This window comes from Pseudophryne corroboree, chromosome 3 (assembly GCF_028390025.1).
Source record: "Pseudophryne corroboree isolate aPseCor3 chromosome 3, aPseCor3.hap2, whole genome shotgun sequence".
Classification (NCBI taxonomy): Eukaryota; Metazoa; Chordata; class Amphibia; order Anura; family Myobatrachidae; genus Pseudophryne; species Pseudophryne corroboree.
This window is the reverse complement of record NC_086446.1, coordinates 718,817,682-718,836,683: the sequence shown is the minus strand read 5'-3', so window position 1 is coordinate 718,836,683 and position 19,002 is coordinate 718,817,682. Positions and strand designations below refer to the sequence as shown.

Genomic DNA, 19,002 nt, shown 5'->3' with positions numbered 1-19,002 from the left:
GACGACGAAATCGGCAGCTGCAGACTCCTGTCTTCATTAAGGTAACGCACAGCACCGCAGCTGTGCGCCATTGCTCCCAGCACACTTACACACTCCGTTCACTGTAGGGTGCAGGGCGCTGGGGGGGGCGCCCTGGGCTGCAATTGTCGTACCTTTTGGCATAAAAATACATATATACAGTCTGGCACTGTATATATGTAAAAAACCCCGCCATTTTTTTTACACAGAAAGCGGGACAGAAGCCCGCCACTGAGGGGGCAGGGCCTTCTTCCTCAGCACACCAGCGCCATTTTTTCTTCACAGCTCCGCTGGAAGCAGCTCCCCAGGCTCTCCCCTGCAGTATCCAGGTACAAGACGGGTTAAAAAGAGAGGGGGGGGCACATAAATTTAGGCGCAAATAAGACTTATAAAGCAGCTATTGGGTAAATCACTTATTGTCAGTGAAAATCCCCGTGTTATATAGCGCTGTGGTGTGTGCTGGCATACTCTCTCTCTGTCTCCCCAAAGGACTTTGTGGGGTCCTGTCCTCAGTCAGAGCATTCCCTGTGTGTGTGCGGTGTGTCGGTACGGCTGTGTCGACATGTTTGATGAGGAGGGTTACGTGGAGGCGGAGCAAGGGCAGATAAGTGTGGTGTCGCCGCCGTCGGGGCCGACACCTGATTGGATGGATATGTGGAAGGTCTTAAATGACAATGTAAGCTCCTTACATAAAAGGTTTGATGACGCTGCAGCCTTGGGACAGCCGGGGTCTCAGCCCGCGCCTGCCCAGGCGACTCAGAAACCGTCAGGGGCTCATAAACGCCCTATATCTCAGATGGTTGACACAGATGTCGACACGGAGTCCGACTCCAGTGTCGACGATGATGAGGCACATTTACAGTCTAAAATGACCAAGGCCATCCGATACATGATTGTTGCAATGAAAGATGTATTACACATTTCTGAGATTAACCCTGTTAATACCAAGAGGGTTTATATGTTTGGGGAGAAAAAGCAGCCAGTGACTTTTCCCCCATCTGATGAATTAAATGAATTGTGTGAAGAAGCGTGGAGTTCCCCTGATAAGAAATTAGTGATTTCTAAGAGGTTACTGATGGCGTACCCTTTCCCGCCAACGGACAGGTTACGTTGGGAAACATCCCCTAGGGTGGACAAGGCGCTGACATGCTTATCTAAAAAGGGGGCCCTGCCGTCTCAGGATACGGCCGCCCTAAAGGAGCCTGCGGATAGAAAGCAGGAAGCTATCCTGAAGTCAGTGTATACACACTCTGGTACTCTACTGAGACCTGCTATTGCTTCAGCCTGGATGTGTAGTGCTGTAGCAGCGTGGACAGATACTCTGTTAGACAACATAGATTCCCTCGACAGAGATACTGTTTTGCTAACCCTGGGCCATATCAAAGACGTCGTCTTATATATGCGGGATGCTCAGAGGGACATTTGCCTGCTGGGCTCTAGAATTAATGATATGTCCATTTCTGCCAGGAGGGTCTTATGGACAGGAGATGCTGATTCTAAAAAACACATGGAGGTTTTGCCTTATAAGGGTGAGGAATTGTTTGGGGACGGTCTGTCGGACCTCGTGTCTACAGCGACAGCTGGAAAGTCGACTTTCTTGCCTCAGGTTTCCTCACAGCCTAAGAAAGCACCGTATTATCAAATGCAGTCCTTTCGTTCCCAGAAAGTCAAGAGAGTCAGGGGCGCATCCTTTCTTGCCAGAGGCAGGGGTAGAGGTAAGAAGCTGCACCATGCAGCCAGTTCCCAGGAACAAAAGTCCTCCCCTGCTTCCACTAAGTCCACCGCATGACGTTGGGGCTCCACAGGCGGAGCCAGGTGTGGTGGGGGCGCGTCTCCGAAACTTCAGCAGCCAGTGGGTTCGCTCACAGGTGGATCTCTGGGCTATACAAATTGTATCTCAGGGATACAAGCTGGAATTCGAAGCGACCCCCCCCGCCGTTACCTCAAATCAGCCTTGCCAGCTTCCCCCATGGAAAGGGAGGTAGTGCTGGCGGCAATTCACAAGCTGTACCTCCAGAAAGTGCTTGTCAGGGTCCCCCTCCTTCAACAGGGAAGGGGATTACTGTTCCACAGTGTTTGTGGTACCGAAACCGGACGGTTCGGTGAGACCCATTCTGAATTTAAAATCCTTGAACACTTATATAAAGAAATTCAAGTTCAAAATGGAATCGCTCAGAGCGGTTATTGCAAGCCTGGAAGAGGGGGATTTTATGGTGTCGCTGGACATCAAAGATGCTTACTTGCATGTCCCCATTTATCCACCTCACCAGGAGTACCTCAGATTTGTGGTACGGGACTGTCATTACCAATTCCAGACGTTGCCGTTTGGCCTGTCCACGGCACCGAGAATATTTACCAAGGTAATGGCCGAAATGATGATACTCCTTCGGCAGAAGGGAGTTATAATTATCCCGTACTTGGACGATCTCCTCATAAAGGCGAGGTCCAGGGAGCAGTTGATGATCAGCGTAGCACTCTCTCAGGAAGTGTTGCAACAGCACGGCTAGTTTCATAATTTTCCGAAGTCGCAGCTGATTCCTACGACGCGTCTGCTTTTCCTGGGCATGATTCTGGACACAGTACAGAAGAAGGTGTTTCTCCCGGTGGAGAAGGCCCAGGAATTAGCATCTCTGGTCAGGGACCTCCTGAAACCAAAACAGGTATCGGTGCATCACTGCACGCGAGTCCTGGGAAAGATGGTGGCTTCATACGAAGCCATTCCCTTCGGCAGGTTCCATGCGAGGATCTTTCAGTGGGATCTGTTGGACAAGTGGTCCGGATCGCATCTTCAGATGCATCGGCTAATCACCCTGTACCCAAGGGCCAGGGTGTCTCTTCTGTGGTGGCTGCAGAGTGCTCACCTTCTCGAGGGCCGCAGGTTCGGCATACAGGACTGGGTCCTGGTGACCACGGATGCAAGCCTCCGAGGGTGGGGGGCAGTCACTCAGGGAAGAAACTTCCAAGGGCTGTGGTCAAGTCTGGAGACTTCTCTACACATAAATATACTGGAACTAAGGGCCATTTACAACGCCCTGAGTCAAGCAGAGCCCCTGCTTCAAAACCGGCCAGTGCTGATTCAGTCAGACAACATCACGGCGGTCGCCCATGTAAACCGCCAGGGCGGCACAAGAAGCAGGATGGCAATGGCGGAAGCCACAAAGATTCTTCGATGGGCGGAGAATCACGTGCAAGCACTGTCAGCAGTGTTCATTCCGGGAGTGGACAACTGGGAAGCAGACTTCCTCAACAGACACGACCTCCACCCGGGAGAGTGGGGACTTCATCAAGAAGTCTTCCAACTGATTGCAAACCGATGGGAACTGCCACAGGTGGACATGATGGCGTCCCGCCTCAACAAAAGGCTAAAAAGATATTGCGCCAGGTCAAGGGACCCTCAGGCGATAGCTGTGGACGCCCTAGTGACACCGTGGGTGTACCAGTCGGTATATGTGTTTCCTCCTCTTCCTCTCATACCCAAGGTACTGAGAATAGTAAGAAAGAGAGGAATAAGAACAATACTCATTGTTCCGGATTGGCCAAGAAGGACTTGGTACCCGGAACTGCAAGAAATGCGCACAGAGGACCCATGGCCTCTGCCTCTCAGACAGGACCTGCTGCAACAAGGGCCCTGTCTGTTCCAAGACTTACCGCGGCTGCGTTTGACGGCATGGCGGTTGAACGCCGGATCCTAGCGAAAAAAGGCATTCCGGATGAAGTTATTCCTACGCTGATAAAGGCTAGGAAAGACGTGACAGCAAAGCATTATCACCGTATATTGCGAAAATATGTTGCTTGGTGTGAGGCCAGGAAGGCCCCTACAGAGGAATTCCAGCTGGGTCGTTTCCTGCACTTCCTACAGTCAGGGGTGACTATGGGCCTAAAATTGGGGTCCATAAAGGTCCAGATTTCGGCCCTCTCCATTTTCTTTCAAAAAGAACTGGCTTCACTGCCTGAGGTTCAGATGTTTGTTAAGGGAGTGCTGCATATTCAGCTCCCTTTTGTGCCACCAGTGGCACCCTGGGATCTTAACGTTGTGTTGGATTTCCTGAAATCCCACTGGTTTGAGCCACTTAGGACCGTGGAACTAAAGTATCTCACGTGGAAAGTGGTCATGCTGTTGGCCTTAGCTTCGGCTAGGCGTGTGTCAGAATTGGCGGCTTTGTCATGTAAAAGCCCATATCTGATCTTCCATATGGACAGGGCAGAATTGAGGACTCGTCCCCAATTTCTCCCAAAGGTGGTATCATCGTTTCATTTGAACCAACCTATTGTGGTGCCTGCGGCTACTCGGGACTTGGAGGACTTCAAGTTACTGGACGTAGTCAGGGCTTTGAATATATATGTTTCCAGAACGGCTGGAGTCAGGAAGACTGACTCGCTGTTTATCCTGCATGCACCCAACAAGCTTTGGTATAATCCCCATGGTCCTTACGGAGTTCCCAGCATCCACTAGGACGTCAGAGAAAATAAGAATTTACTCACCGGTAATTCTATTTCTCGTAGTCCGTAGTGGATGCTGGGCGCCCGTCCCAAGTGCGGACTTTCTGCAATACGTGTATATAGTTATTGCTTAAATAAGGGTTATTGTTATGAGCCATCCGTTGAGTGAGGCTCAGTTGTTGTTCATACTGTTAACTGGGTAAGGTTATCACAAGTTGTACGGTGTGATTGGTGTGGCTGGTATGAGTCTTACCCTGGATTCCAAAAATCCTTTCCTTGTAATGTCAGCTCTTCCGGGCACAGTTTCCCTAACTGAGGTCTGGAGGAGGGGCATAGAGGGAGGAGCCAGTGCACACCAGATAGTACCTAATCTTTTCTTTAGAGTGCCCAGTCTCCTGCGGAGCCCGTCTATTCCCCATGGTCCTTACGGAGTTCCCAGCATCCACTACGGACTACGAGAAATAGAATTACCGGTGAGTAAATTCTTATTTTTTCTGCTTCTGTTGAAGACGGTACTGAGAAAAATACACTAATATGGTATGAAAGTGATTTATTTCATATAAGACAAGTTCCTCAGGTCACCAGGTGAGTATACATTTTGTGTTTCAATTTCACTGGAGCACTTGTTCATTATCATTGCAGAGCACACAGTATTTATTCTTGAGGGTCCGTCTGTGTCAGAGTGTTCAGCCTGGGATTTGTTTTTAATTATATCTACTTTCTGCATATTATTATTTACTAGCATTTGGGCTGCCCCCTCCAGAGAGGGCGTGGTGTGACAAAAGGTACGCAGTGCTGGGGGTGTGGTGACGTGAATCGAGGGTGGCTTTGGGAGTCTTGCCAACTCTTCTGGGCAGCCGGGAATGCCAACTGAATTTTGGGAGCCTCCAGGATGATCTGGGAGTGTAGGCTATTATGACTTACCGTGTACCTTACTGTCTTTGGGTTTTTGAAACTGGGCCTTCAGTTTGGGAAACATCTGGATATTTTAAACAGATTAGAACTATTAGGGGAATGGAATGGCCTCTGACTTACTGGCGACTTTCAGACGCCATAGTAATAGTGGCTAGAGGCAAAATTAGCAGAAGTTTGCCTGACTCAATCTCGACTTTATACAATTACCCTTTTCATTTTTTTTTTTATGTCAAGCATACAAGTCATCAGGTGTAATAGCCTGCGACCAGTTATACCCTACGATTAGTAAACTCACAGGAAATGCAGCAGGAAAACTCAAAGCATAAAGTGGGCCATCTGCTTAGCGAGATTGCTGAACTTGCATGCATTCTATGCTACAGTATCTGTCCAGGCAGAGCATAATAAATAGCTACGTTAGACATATATAATACCCCTTTTAGATTAAAATGTCTGGTCGCACCCAGGATTTTGTATACAGGTCCAACATGGGTGCGACCCGTCTGAGACCCCTTTCAGATTGGCGACAGGACCCACCTTATTGCCAGGTCACCGCACACAGGTGCAGCCCCGGCGCTTAGAGATGAGATTATCTCCTAGCGCCGTCCCTCCCTATGCTGTAAACGGGTGCGGCTTACCGTTTACACTGCACTGTGACCTGGGTCCTTTCAGGTGACCAACTCTGGAAGCTAGCTGGGTTGGATTCCTGGGTCACTGGACCCAAGTTAACCATTTTCCACTGAGACGCTCCCAGGTGATCATGGAAATAATCCGGGTTTTAGCAGCAGTGGAAAAGGGGTATTGCTCCGCCACTCAATTAAAGGGCCCCCAAAAATAACTTGATAATTTCTTATTTGGGCAATAATGACAAAATTAACATTTGAAATTCTGAAGACAATAATATTTTATGTTAATTGCGGTCATATTAATTCATGATAGATATACTTGCATGCTGGCACTTGTAGTTGCCACAAATGTGCTATATAAATTTAAATTAATTAATTAATTAATTAATATGGCCACAGTTAACATAAAAATATTGTACGTACAATTCCAAATGTTGTTATATTGAAAAGTTATTGCCCCTAATATATATATATATATATATATATATATATATATATATATATATACAGTTGTGCTCATAAGTTTACATACCCTAGCAGAATTTGTGATTTTCTGTCCATTTGTCAGAGAATATGAATGATAACTCACAAACTTTTCTTTCACTCATGGTTAGTGGTTTGGTGAAGCCATTTATTGTCAAACAACTGTGTTTACTCTTTTTAAATCATAATGACAACAGAAACTACCCAAATGACCCTGATCAAAAGTTTACATACCCCAGTTCTTAATACCGTGTATTGCCCCCTTTAACATCAATGACAGCTTGAAGTCTTTTGTGGGAGTTGTGGGTGTGGCTCTTTATTTTCTCAGATGGTAAAGCTGCCCATTCTTCTTGGCAAAAAGCCTCCAGTTCCTGTAAATTCTTGGGCTGTCTTGCATGAACTGCACGTTTGAGATCTTCCCAGAGTGGCTCAATGATATCGAGGTCAGGAGACTGAGATGGCCACTCCAGAACCTTCACTTTATTCTGCTGTAGCCAATGACAGGTTGACTTGGCCTTGTGTTTTGGATCATTGTCATGTTGGAACATCCAAGTATGTCCCATGCGCAGCTTCCGGGCTGATGAGTGCAAATTTTCCTCCAGTATTTTCTGATAACATGCTGCATTCATCGTGCCATCAATTTTGACTAAGTTTCCAGTGCCTTTGTAGCTCACACATCCCCAAAACATCAGCGATCCACCTCCGTGTTTCACAGTAGGAATTGTGTACCTTTCATCATAGGCCTTGTTGACTCCTCTCCAAATGTAACGTTTATGGTTTCGGACATAAAGTTCAATTTTGGTCTCATCACTCCAAATTACTTTGTTCCAGAAGTTTTGAGGCTTGTCTCTGTGCTGTTTGGAGTATTGTAAGCGGGATGCTTTGTGGCATTTGCGTAGTAATGGCTTTCTTCTGGCGACTCGACCATGCAGCCCATTTTTCTTCAAATTCCTCCTTATTGTACATCTTGAAACAACCACACCACTTTTTTTCAGAGAGTCCTGTATTTCAGCTGAAGTTATTTGTGGATTTTTCTTTGCATCCCGAACAATTTTCCTGGCAGTTGTGGCTGAAATTTTTGTTGGTCTACCTGACCGTGATTTTGTTTCCACAGAATCCCTAATTTTCCACTTCTTAATTAGAGTTTGAACACTGCTGATTGGCATTCTCAATTGCTTGGATATCTTTTTATATCCCTTTCCTGTTTTATACAGTTCAATTACCTTTTCCCCAGATCCTTTGACAATTCTTTTGCTTTCCCCATGACTCAGAATCCAGACACGTCAGTGCAGCACTGGATGAAAGATACAAGGGTCTTTCAGGAGTCCAGAAACTCACTGACCTTTTATACACACACACTGATTACAAGCAAACAGATCACAGGTGAGGATGGTTACCTTTAGTAGCCATTCAAACGCATTTGTGTCAACTTGTGTGCATGTTATCAGGCCAAAATCTCCAGGGTATGTAAACTTTTGATCAGGGTCATTTGGGTAGTTTCTGTTGTCATTATGATTTAAAAAGAGTAAACACAGTTGTCTGACAATAAATGGCATCACCCAACCACAAACCATGAGTGAAAGAAAAGTTTGTGAGTCATCATTCATATTCTTTGACAAATGGCCAGAAAATCACAAATTCTGCTAGGGTATGTAAACTTATGAGCACAACTGTATATATATATATATACACTGCTCAAAAAAATAAAGGGAACACTTAAACAACACAATGTACCTCCAAGTCAATCACACTTCTGTGAAATCAAACTGTCCACTTAGGAAGCAACACTGATTGACAATCAATTTCACATGCTGTTGTGCAAATGGAATAGACAACAGGTGGGAATTATAGGCAATTAGCAAGACACCCCCAATAAAGGAGTTGTTCTGCAGGTGGTGACCACAGACCACTTCTCAGCTCCTATGCTTTCTGGCTGATGTTTTGGTCACTTTTGAAAGCTGGCGGTGCTTTCACTCTAGTGGTAGCATGAGACAGAGTCTACAACTCACACAAGTGGCTCAGGTAGTGCAGCTCATCCAGGATGGCACATCAATGCGAGCTGTGGCAAGAAGGTTTGCTGTGTCTGTCAGCGTAGTGTCCAGAGCATGGAGGCGCTACCAGGAGACAGGCCAGTACATCAGGAGATGTGGTGGAGGCCGTAGGAGGGCAACAACCCAGCAGCAGGACCGCTACCTCCGCCTTTGTGCAAGGAGGAACAGGAGGAGCACTGCCAAAGCCCTGCAAAATGAACTCCAGCAAGCCACAAATGTGCATGTGTCTACTCAAACGATCAGAAACAGACTCCATGAGGGTGGTATGAGGGCCCGACGTCCACAGGTGGGGGTTGTGCTTACAGCCCAACACCATGCAGGACGTTTGGCATTTGCCAAAGAACACCAAGATTGGCAAATTTGCCACTGGCGCCCTGTGCTCTTCACAGATGAAAGCAGGTTCTCACTGAGCACATGTGACAGACGTGACAGAGTCTGGAGATGCCAAGGATAATGTTCTGCTGCCTGCAACATCCTCCAGCATGACCAGTTTGGCAGTGGGTCAGTAATGGTGTGGGATGGCATTTCTTTGGGGGGCCGCACAGCCCTCCATGTGCTCACCAGAGGTAGCCTGACTGCCATTAGGTACCGAGATGAGATCCTCAGACCCCTTTTGAGACCATATGCTGGTGCGGTTGGCTCTGGGTTCCTCCTAATGCAAGACAATGCTAGATCTCATGTGGCTGGAGTGTGTCAGCAGTTCCTGCAAGACAAAGGCATTGATGCTATGGAATGGCCCGCCCGTTCCCCAGACCTGAATCCAATTGAGCACATCTGGGACATCATGTCTCGCTCCATCCACCAACGCCACGTTGCACCACAGACAGTCCAGGAGTTGGCGGATGCTTTAGTCCAGGTCTGGGAGGAGATCCCTCAGGAGACCATCCATCACCTCATCAGGAGCATGCCCAGGCGTTGTAGGGAGGTCATACAGGCACGTGGAGGCCACACACACTACCGAGCCTCATTTTGACTTGTTTTAAGGACATTACATCAAAGTTTTTCCACTTTAATTTTGAGTGTGACTCCAAATCCAGACCTCCATGGGTTAATAAATTTGATTTCCATTGATAATTTTTGTGTGATTTTGTTGTCAGCACATTCAACTATGTAAAGAGCAAAGTATTTAATAAGAATATTTCATTCATTCAGATCTAGGATGTGTTATTTTAGTGTTCCCTTTATTTTTTTGAGCAGTGTATATATATATTATATATATATATATACATACATACACACAGGTTGAGTATCCCTTATCCAAAATTCAAAATCACACATTTTTGGTTACCCTACTGAGATTATGACACATATATATGTTTATTATATATCTATATAATATATCTATATATACACATAATATATGATATATATGTCATTATCTCAGTAGGGGTCCGAAAAATCTGGGATTTTGAATTTTGGATAAGGGATACTCAACCTGTATATGTATATGTATATATATATATATATATATATATATATATATATATATATATATATCATATCCTTCCCCACCTGTGGCTCAGGTGTATGCAGCAAAGGAAAAGAGGCGGCACTCCAAGGACTTGTTAAAGCTTGTATTCAAATCATTGTGAAAACAAAACAAACGTGTTCATAACAGAAGAAAACATGGCAGGTTGCTTACGACGTTTCAAGGCTTAACAGCCTTTTCCTCAGGTAAGAATACCCATGTGCGGTGAAAACATAAGTGGTAAAAGAACCAAACAGAAGCATAGAACACTCACCGTTTAAGAAGCGTGCAGAAGCAGGTGTTCCCGGCGTCTGTGCCCGGGACTTCCGGGTACGTCACGTGAGCGGCGCATGGATAACGTGTCCGTTGCTAGGCAACGGCTGCGTTAACAACACAGACGCCGGGGAGACCCATCAGTGAGACTGTAAAACATTAAAGCACAGTGTGTTAAGGCATGTAAGATACATGCTAGGACACCCAGGAGCCGGGCGGCTAATGTGAAAAGTGAAGAACAATTAAAAGAATGGATTAAAAATGACTTATAATCAGCTGAAGTATAACCAGTGTGGTAAACAGAGCCCAATACTGCCATAGCATCGTGCACAATTTAAACAGCGTATAGTCAGAGAGAATAATAAATTAAGTTTTATGCAAAGAATATACATATGGTCTAATCTACGTAATAGCTGGGTGTTAATGGAATCCCAAACAGGTGCAGCAAATCAAAACGAAGAGGAAGAGGGAAAGGGGGATGAAACGGGAAAAGAAGGGAATGAAGGGAGGAGAGGGTGTGGGGGGGGGCTAAAGGAAAGAGGGGAACAAGATCAAAAGCTGGAGCAGAAGCACCTATTATAATAACAGAAATTACAGAAATACATTCCAAGTGAATTTTTCGTTCAGTCCTTTAGGTGACAATGCATCTAATAAGAAAATCCATTTGGATTCACATTTAGATAGCGCTCTATGTCGATCTCCGCCTCTCACTGGGCTCGGGATATGGTCGATAATCTTGTACCGGAGGCTCGATAGCGGGTGGCCACTTTGTTTAAAGTGGCGTGCTACCGGTTGGTCTACCGGTTTGCCGTCAAGTGATGCTTTAATGGCCGATCGATGTAACGCCATCCGGTCTCTCAGGTTTCTAATCGTCTGTCCCACGTTCAGCAAGCCACATGGGCAAATGATTATGTACACTATAAATGGTGTAGTGCACGTCAGCACATGTCGAATTTTATATTGCTGACCAGTGTGAAGATTATTGAAATTATGGCCAGTTTCTAAATATTTACATGTGGTGCAGGATGCACACCTATAGCACCCTGGTTTTTTAACTTGTGTGGAGGGGGCATGTGGGGTTGTAGTGATGTTGGTTTTCACCAAGAAGTCCCTTAGGTTGGGTCCCCACTAGGCATCAGAGAAGTACTTTTAAAGCAGGGTAACTCTTTGTCACCAGAGACAATGGGCCACAGGCCTTTAGATGCGCGTGGGATGACTTTATTGGCAGTAACAGCTGCTTTATAAAGTGCCTCTACCACCGCTGAAATCACGGAGCCCCTTTGTGACTCGGTACACGACTGCCAGTAAAGTCATCCCACGCGCATCTAAAGGCCTGTGGCCCATTGTCTCTGGTGACAAAGAGTTACCCTGCTTTAAAAGTACTTCTCTGATGCCTAGTTATAAGAGGGGACCCATCCTAAGGGACTTCTTGGTGAAAACCAACATCACTTCAACCCCACATGCCCCCTCCACACAAGTTAAAAAACCAGGGTGCTATAGGTGTGCATCCTGCACCACATGTAAATATTTAGAAACTGGCCATAATTTCAATAATCTACACACTGGTCAGCAATATAAAATTCGACATGTGCTGACGTGCACTACACCATTTATAGTGTACATAATCATTTGCCCATGTGGCTTGCTGTCATGGGACAGACGATTAGAAACCTGAGAGACCGGATGGCGTTACATCGATCGGCCATTAAAGCATCACTTGACGGCAAACCGGTAGACCAACCGGTAGCACGCCACTTTAAACAAAGTGGCCACCCGCTATCGAGCCTCCGGTACAAGATTATCGACCATATCCCGAGCCCAGTGAGAGGCGGAGATCGACATAGAGCGCTATCTAAATGTGAATCCAAATGGATTTTCTTATTAGATGCATTGTCACCTAAAGGACTGAACGAAAAATTCACTTGGAATGTATTTCTGTCATTTCTGTTATTATAATAGGTGCTTCTGCTCCTGCTTTTGATCTTGTTCCCCTCTTTCCTTCTCCCCCTCTCCTCCCTTCATTCCCTTCCTTTCCCGTTTCATCCCCCTTTCCCTCTTCCCCTTCGTTTTGATTTGCTGCACCTGTTTGGGATTCCATTAACACCCAGCTATTACGTAGATTAGACCATATGTATATTCTTTGCATAAAACTAATTTATTATTCTCTCTGACTATACGCTGTTTAAATTGTGCACGATGCTATGGCAGTATTGGGCTCTGTTTACCACACTGGTTATAATTCAGCTGATTATAAGTCATTTTTAATCCATTCTTTTAATTGTTCTTCACTTTTCACATTAGCTGCCCGGCTCCTGGGTGTCCTAGCATGTATCTTACATGCCTTAACACACACTGTGCTTTAATGTCTTACAGTCTCACTGATGGGTCTCCCCGGCGCCTGTGTTGTTAACGCAGCCGTTGCCTAGCAAAGGACACGTCATCCATGCGCCGCTCACGTGACGTACCCGGAAGTCCCAAGCACAGACGCCGGGAACACCTGCTTCTGCACGCTTCTTAAATGGTGAGTGTTCTATGCTTCTGTTTGGTTCTTTTACCACTTATGTTTTCACCGCACATGGGTATTCTTACCTGAGGAAAAGGCTGTTAAGCCTTGAAACGTCGTGAGCAACCTGCCATATTTTCTTCTGTTTTGAACACGTTTGTTTTGTTTTCACAATGATTTGAATACAAGTTTTAACAAGTCCTTGGAGTGCCGCCTCAGTTCCTTTGCTGCATACACCTGAGCCACAGGTGGGGAAGGATATGTTATTATATCATCACTAGGAGGGCACCCAGGCATTTATCTTTTAATATTGAGTGCCGGATGTGTTCACCAGTATATATATATATATATATATATATATATATATAAAAAAAAGATAGATAGATAGATAGATAGATAGATAGATAGATAGATAGATAGATAGACAAGATAGATAGACAGTTACTATTTTTTTATGTTGCTCTCTTTTATGTTCTGCCTGCCTAGGCAATCTCTCTGCCAGAGCTATTTTCTGGTGAGTTTCTGGTTATTTTTCAGCGAATTTCTGGCGGGTTTGTCCTGTCTTACCTACTACAAATGTCTAATAGTCACTGTTGCTCTTCGGCCTCAAAATCGCCTTCACCTGCAGAATGCTGTATGGACATTTCAAAGCTCACTTTCTCCCTCAAACCAGTTAATTAGAATGAAATAGTGCCATCTTGTGGTGAAGTAGCAGTAGACATGCACTGAGAAAGGTGTGCTGCTTTAAGTTTACAGTTCTCTGGAATCAGAATTTCTGGTGTATGTTTATATAGTATTTGCAAAATACTGTATTAGCTGAACATTGGAAGTGGTGTTGGGAGCTGCCATTGATCCTGGGTAGCATCAGCTGTTCCACAATAAATTTGAAGTACAGTGAAAAAGAAAAAAAAAAATCCGGTGCAAGTTGTAACGTATTTTACTGCAAGTAGGGAGGTAGCAGAGATTACAGCCATCTTACATTAAAATGACTTGGGTTGCTACAAAGGTTTAAACAGCTCATGTGTAATACTTACCTACTTTTTGAGTCTCCTCTGCCCGGAGAGGAGAAGTTGCTGACCACTGTGTGAGGCAGGAATCTCACGTCATTAGGCCCTGCATCTATCACAGTAAAATTCCATAATTCGCAGATCCATGAGGAAGGGGCAGGGATAAAATGATGCAATTTTATTTAGCCCTGCCCCCTCTTACGGCATCGCAATTCTCAGTATTATTTCCTATCCTGCCTGCTTCACGAGGAAGTGGATAGGATGCAGGAGATATGCCTACTCTTCTGGAGATTCGGGAGACTACCCAAAGAATCGGGAGTCTTCCACATCTTCTGGGAGCTTAGGCAAGTATGCCTTGTGTTAAGTACATGACTGTGGTAAGCAGCGGCGGCTTCTACCTGATGGTTGTATGGGGACTGCTGCTACCCGTGCCTGCCCGGAGAGTGGAGCGGGGAGAGGAGGAGAGGAGACCGCCAGGGCCTGGCACATGTGCAATGGATCTGGTAAGTGCTGGGACCGGCGCATGTGCAATCCCCCGGCTTCTATGGACTGCATCGATTGCTAGGGGCTACCGGCTAGGGCTGATGAGGCAGGGAGTGGCTTCCTGCAGGAAGCCAACTCTCTGCTAATTGCAGCCCGGTCTGGCAGTCCCAGAGGGAGGAAACACCTATAGTGTGGGAACGCCTATAGTGGGAACGCCTATAGTGTCTGAGACTGACAGGTAGGACTTCCAATAGGAAGTCACTGACAATCACAGTGAAGCCAGTGCAGTCTCACGACTGCATCTGATTGCACTGACAGTGAGCTGGAGGGCGAATTTTACCTGGGGGGCTGCAGTCCTGCAGCCCATAGGTAAAATCTGCCACTGGTGGTAAATAAGGTTGGCAGTAGAATCCCCCTACATGGCATGCAGAGAATTTTGTGTTTTAAATACAGGGGGATTCAAATAAAAGTTATTACTGATAAAGGTGCACATGTCTCCTGTCCATTGGGGTTAGGTTGCATTCAGGAGATAGCTGAGATATTGAAGTATTACAGTCACGGAGGGTCAGTGTCAGGAGGCATGGCCCATGTGGAATTTGCCAGATGAATAGTCCAGACCTGATTGTAGCTGTGATGAACCTGGTCCTTCCTCTGCCCAATAAGTCATCACAAAAGGACACTTGTTAGAAAATATGACTAACCCAATATGGTTGAGGATATTTCTAAAAGAATAAAATAAAAGTGAATTCTGGGGAGAATATAACAATTTCAAATACATATCAATATAACATCAATACTTCAAATGTATGTATTACTATTTAACACCCACTTAATAAAACAGATTTGTGCGCTCCCCTAACACTCTCCCCAACTGTTACACTAAATCCCCTTCCATAACAGATGAGAATAATTGTCCCAAGTATGAATACTTTCTACCTTTACCAATGATCTTCAGGATAACAAACAGTTCAGGTTTTATAGTCTCCTCACAGAATCGCACATTTTAAGATGTGTCAGTGAGTAATAAATTAATCTATGCACCTGTCGGGTGGCCTGGAAAACGTGTGCTGTGAGCTGTGATAGGGGAAGTGGCACATGTAAGACATTTGGTATGTCAGTAAGCCCGCCATCACACAAGTTCTAGATTTTGGACAAATAGCCCCTGTAGAATATTTTGTATAGCATTTTTCCATAGGTTGTCACTGGCAACGTGCATAGCGAATAGGAGAGGGTTAAAATCTTGGTTGTCTGAAGATATGGAAACTGCTCTTGCCACGCTGTGACAGGAGCAGTGAGGGGGGCACATATAAAAGAATGATAACAGGAAATAGCTCTGGAGGGTTGGTGTGTGAGCAGAAATGCGTTCTCTAGAGCGTTGTCCCAGTCAGCGAAGGGAGAGGCTGGAGAAGACAGTGTGAATATAATGCTGGATCTGGAGGAAGACAAAAAAAGTGTGAGGGCGTACAAAGTAACATTTCTCAGCAGTTTGAACAAAGGTCTGGGGGTTTGTGGGTGTCACTGTTCACCAACAGTCTAATTGAGGATAAAACCCGCAATCGACCAGGACACAAAAGGTGAGGTTGCACCAGTGGCAAACGCAAGATTTCTAGAGGGGGGTTTCCAGCTGCAACCCACGATCTCCCACTCTGCAAAACATTGGAGTAAGTGCGGGAGTCTGGGAGAGCAGTAGAAGAACCTAACAACAACCCTGTATAATAATGTCAACATTTTTCCTTTTATACACTGGATACTATATGGAATACAGTATTAATATTTAACACGATATATATGGTCTTTAGTATAGGCTGTATCAAACATATTTAAATAATAAATAAATACACAAACATAATAGAAGCAGTACTGCACTTTCTAAGCACACATTCTCCCACCTCATGGTAAGGCTCCTGTCTCTTCTTCCTGGTAGCTACTCTCTGGTCCAGTGTACTGATTGAGGACTCAGATCCACAAACAGCAAACTTGGTAGAAAAAGCTGCTACTACTGGGCACGTGCAGCAGCTCTGCTCTGTCCCTTGCACTGCATGTTGTGGCAGCTCTAGTAATGGTATTATATACCATTGCTATTGACATCATTTTAGCCACTTGCCAAGAGGAGGGGGTTTCCGGGCAACCAGAAACACCGTCCGTGTTTGCCTATGGGTTGCACGGCAATTTTGGTTGCAAGTATGACTTGTATTGAATTGTATCTGTAGGTATCACCGGCTGCCATTGAGGGGAGTAAAGAAGGGGCAGCTGTAAGATGCACTTATATAGCATGCCATGATGGCAGAAAGCTAATTTTATAAAGATGAAAATAGGTTAATTAATAAAAAATAAAAAAAAAGAGCTGTATGTTTCTGTCATTTACAAATAACTATAAACCATAAGATTGTAACGGAATTCTTCAATAATAAAGCCAGCTCCAAAATAAGACCTTTCATCCTACTTTTGGGAGCACGATCGGTTTGCTTGTGTATTCAGTAAACACTTTCTTGTGGTTTCTATTATTTAATCAATGCAACCATTCGATACCTGCTGACATCAGAATAAAGCTTTATAGTAGGTTAGTTTGTTGCTTATAATAAAGGATTATACCATGTCAACTGAATAGAAACATACTATGCTGTCTAATTCTAATATACACATATTAATGCTCTCTCTCTCTCTCTCTCTCTCTATATATATATATATATATATATATAATATATATATATAGTAGTAACACAGGTACTTGAAATAAGGACTCGCAGGCAGGAATTCTGGTTACAATACAGCTGTCACGATCCGGGTATCTGGACGCCATTTCTTACCTATCAGATGCCTCCTAAGGCTGGCTCAGCGCTCCAGGACCGGATCCCATCTGTTATCCTGATGTGCACATTCCCGCATCCTCTCCTGTCTCTCTGGACGCAGTCACAGTAACGCCTTATACATCTGGCATGGCGTCTCCCGCGGCCTCCGCCGCCGTCCCTGAGCTTCTGCATTCAGAGTGGCGATTACGTCAGCCGCGGCCTCCGCTGTGTCCGCGTGGTCGGATGTGCATCTGTCAGCCTGGCGTCTCCTGTCTCCGGTGGCCGGCGCCGCCATTACTGTTTTCCAGACCACATGGATTACAATCCAAACTTCCCTCCAAGTGTCTGCATGGGCGCAGCCATCTTGGATTCTGTCAGCTGATCATTCCTACCAATCCGTTGTCAGTATTATTAATTTGCATAATTGCCTAGCCAATGCCTTCCTTGCTGCAGGTATAAATAGGTTGTGCCTGAGCAAGGAAGGCGTCAGTGCTTTGGTTGTCAAACCTAGTTCCAGTTTGTCTCTCTCCTGTGATTGTCTTCCAGGTTCCAGCTCCTGTCTCCAGACTTCTGCTATAGAGACCCGCACCAGCATTCCATCTGCGGTGTAGCCTGACTCTCCGATCCATTCTGGACTCACCTGTTTCCAGCTACAACATCACCTGCTTCCAGCTCAGCTTCCAGCAGTGTACAGCTTCTCTTAAAGGGCCGGTGTCCTTTCTGCAGTTTACCGCTCTCCACCGGTATTATTATTTCTCCGCTCTCAAATTCTACATTTCATCTATATTGCATCGCTCTCAAGCTTTATTTATTATTTAACTGGTTCCAGCCAGTATCCACTCCGTGCCAACACCTGTCTGGTTCTAACCAGTACCCACAGTAGCATTTTATCTACAGCAGTCTAGCTTTCCCTGGAACACCAGCTGGTACGACCCTGGGCTTTCCTCATTGCTACAGTTGAGCCTGGTAAGGACTTTCCAACTTGCAGATAATAAGAACTGTCTCATACCACCAGAGCTCTGTGGCCCCTGCCACCCTGTAGTACCCAGGAACTGTATTATTATTTCTCTGCTGATTTTTATGTTTCTTTTTACTGCTACTGTGATGCATGGAGTTTGTCATAAATAAATATCATTGACTTTTACTCAAGTTGTCGTGGTCACGCCTTTGGGCGGTTTCTCTTCATGTTACTTACATGTCCAGGGGTCTGATACAACCTCCCAGGTTCCGGTACATCTCAGCCCCTACAACTGAGGCTGCCTTCCGTCAGCTCAGGCCCTCAGTTGTGACAGTAAGCACTGACCAGATGAATCCAGCCGGAGACCAGGATCAAGCGGCCAGGCCGATGCAAGAACTGGCAGCCCGACTTGAACATCAGGAGGCTGCACAGGGCCACATCATCCGCTGTCTCCAGGATCTCTCTACTCGGCTGGATGGGATTCAGACAACTCTCCGTGGATCAGGCGCATCTGGGGCGTCAACCACAGTGACTCCAACTATAACCCCACCCACCTTACCCGTTTCTGCTCCACGTCTTCATCTTCCAACGCCAGCAAAATTTGACGGATCTCCAAGATTCTGCAGGGGATTTCTCAACCAGTGTGAGATTCAGTTTGAGCTACAACCTGGCAATTTTCCCAGTGACCGTACAAAAATTGCCTATATCATCTCTCTTCTCAGTGGCTCAGCCCTTGACTGGGCATCACCGTTATGGGAGAGGTCCGACACCCTGCTATCTTCTTACACTGCATTCGTGTCAACATTCAGGCGCATCTTCGACGAGCCAGGCCGGGTAACTTCAGCTTCGTCTGAGATTCTCCGTTTACGCCAGGGATCACGTACTGTAGGACAATATCTTATACAGTTCCAGATCCTGGCATCTGAACTGGCATGGAACGACGAGGCCCTGTATGCTGCATTCTGGCATGGTTTATCCGAGTGTATTAAAG

The 19,002-nt window shown here is 45.6% G+C and overlaps 1 long non-coding RNA gene across 1 annotated transcript in view; it reads left to right on the top strand.

Annotated features, from left to right (window-relative positions):
* LOC135056698 (uncharacterized) overlaps positions 1 to 17,291 on the top strand; it is a 286,934-nt gene extending 269,643 nt beyond the window's left edge. Inside the window, exon 3 of the long non-coding RNA XR_010244046.1 lies at positions 16,978 to 17,291. This is a non-coding gene — a long non-coding RNA (uncharacterized LOC135056698). The remainder of the gene's footprint in view (positions 1 to 16,977) is intronic.
* Positions 17,292 to 19,002: the final 1,711 nt, after the last annotated feature.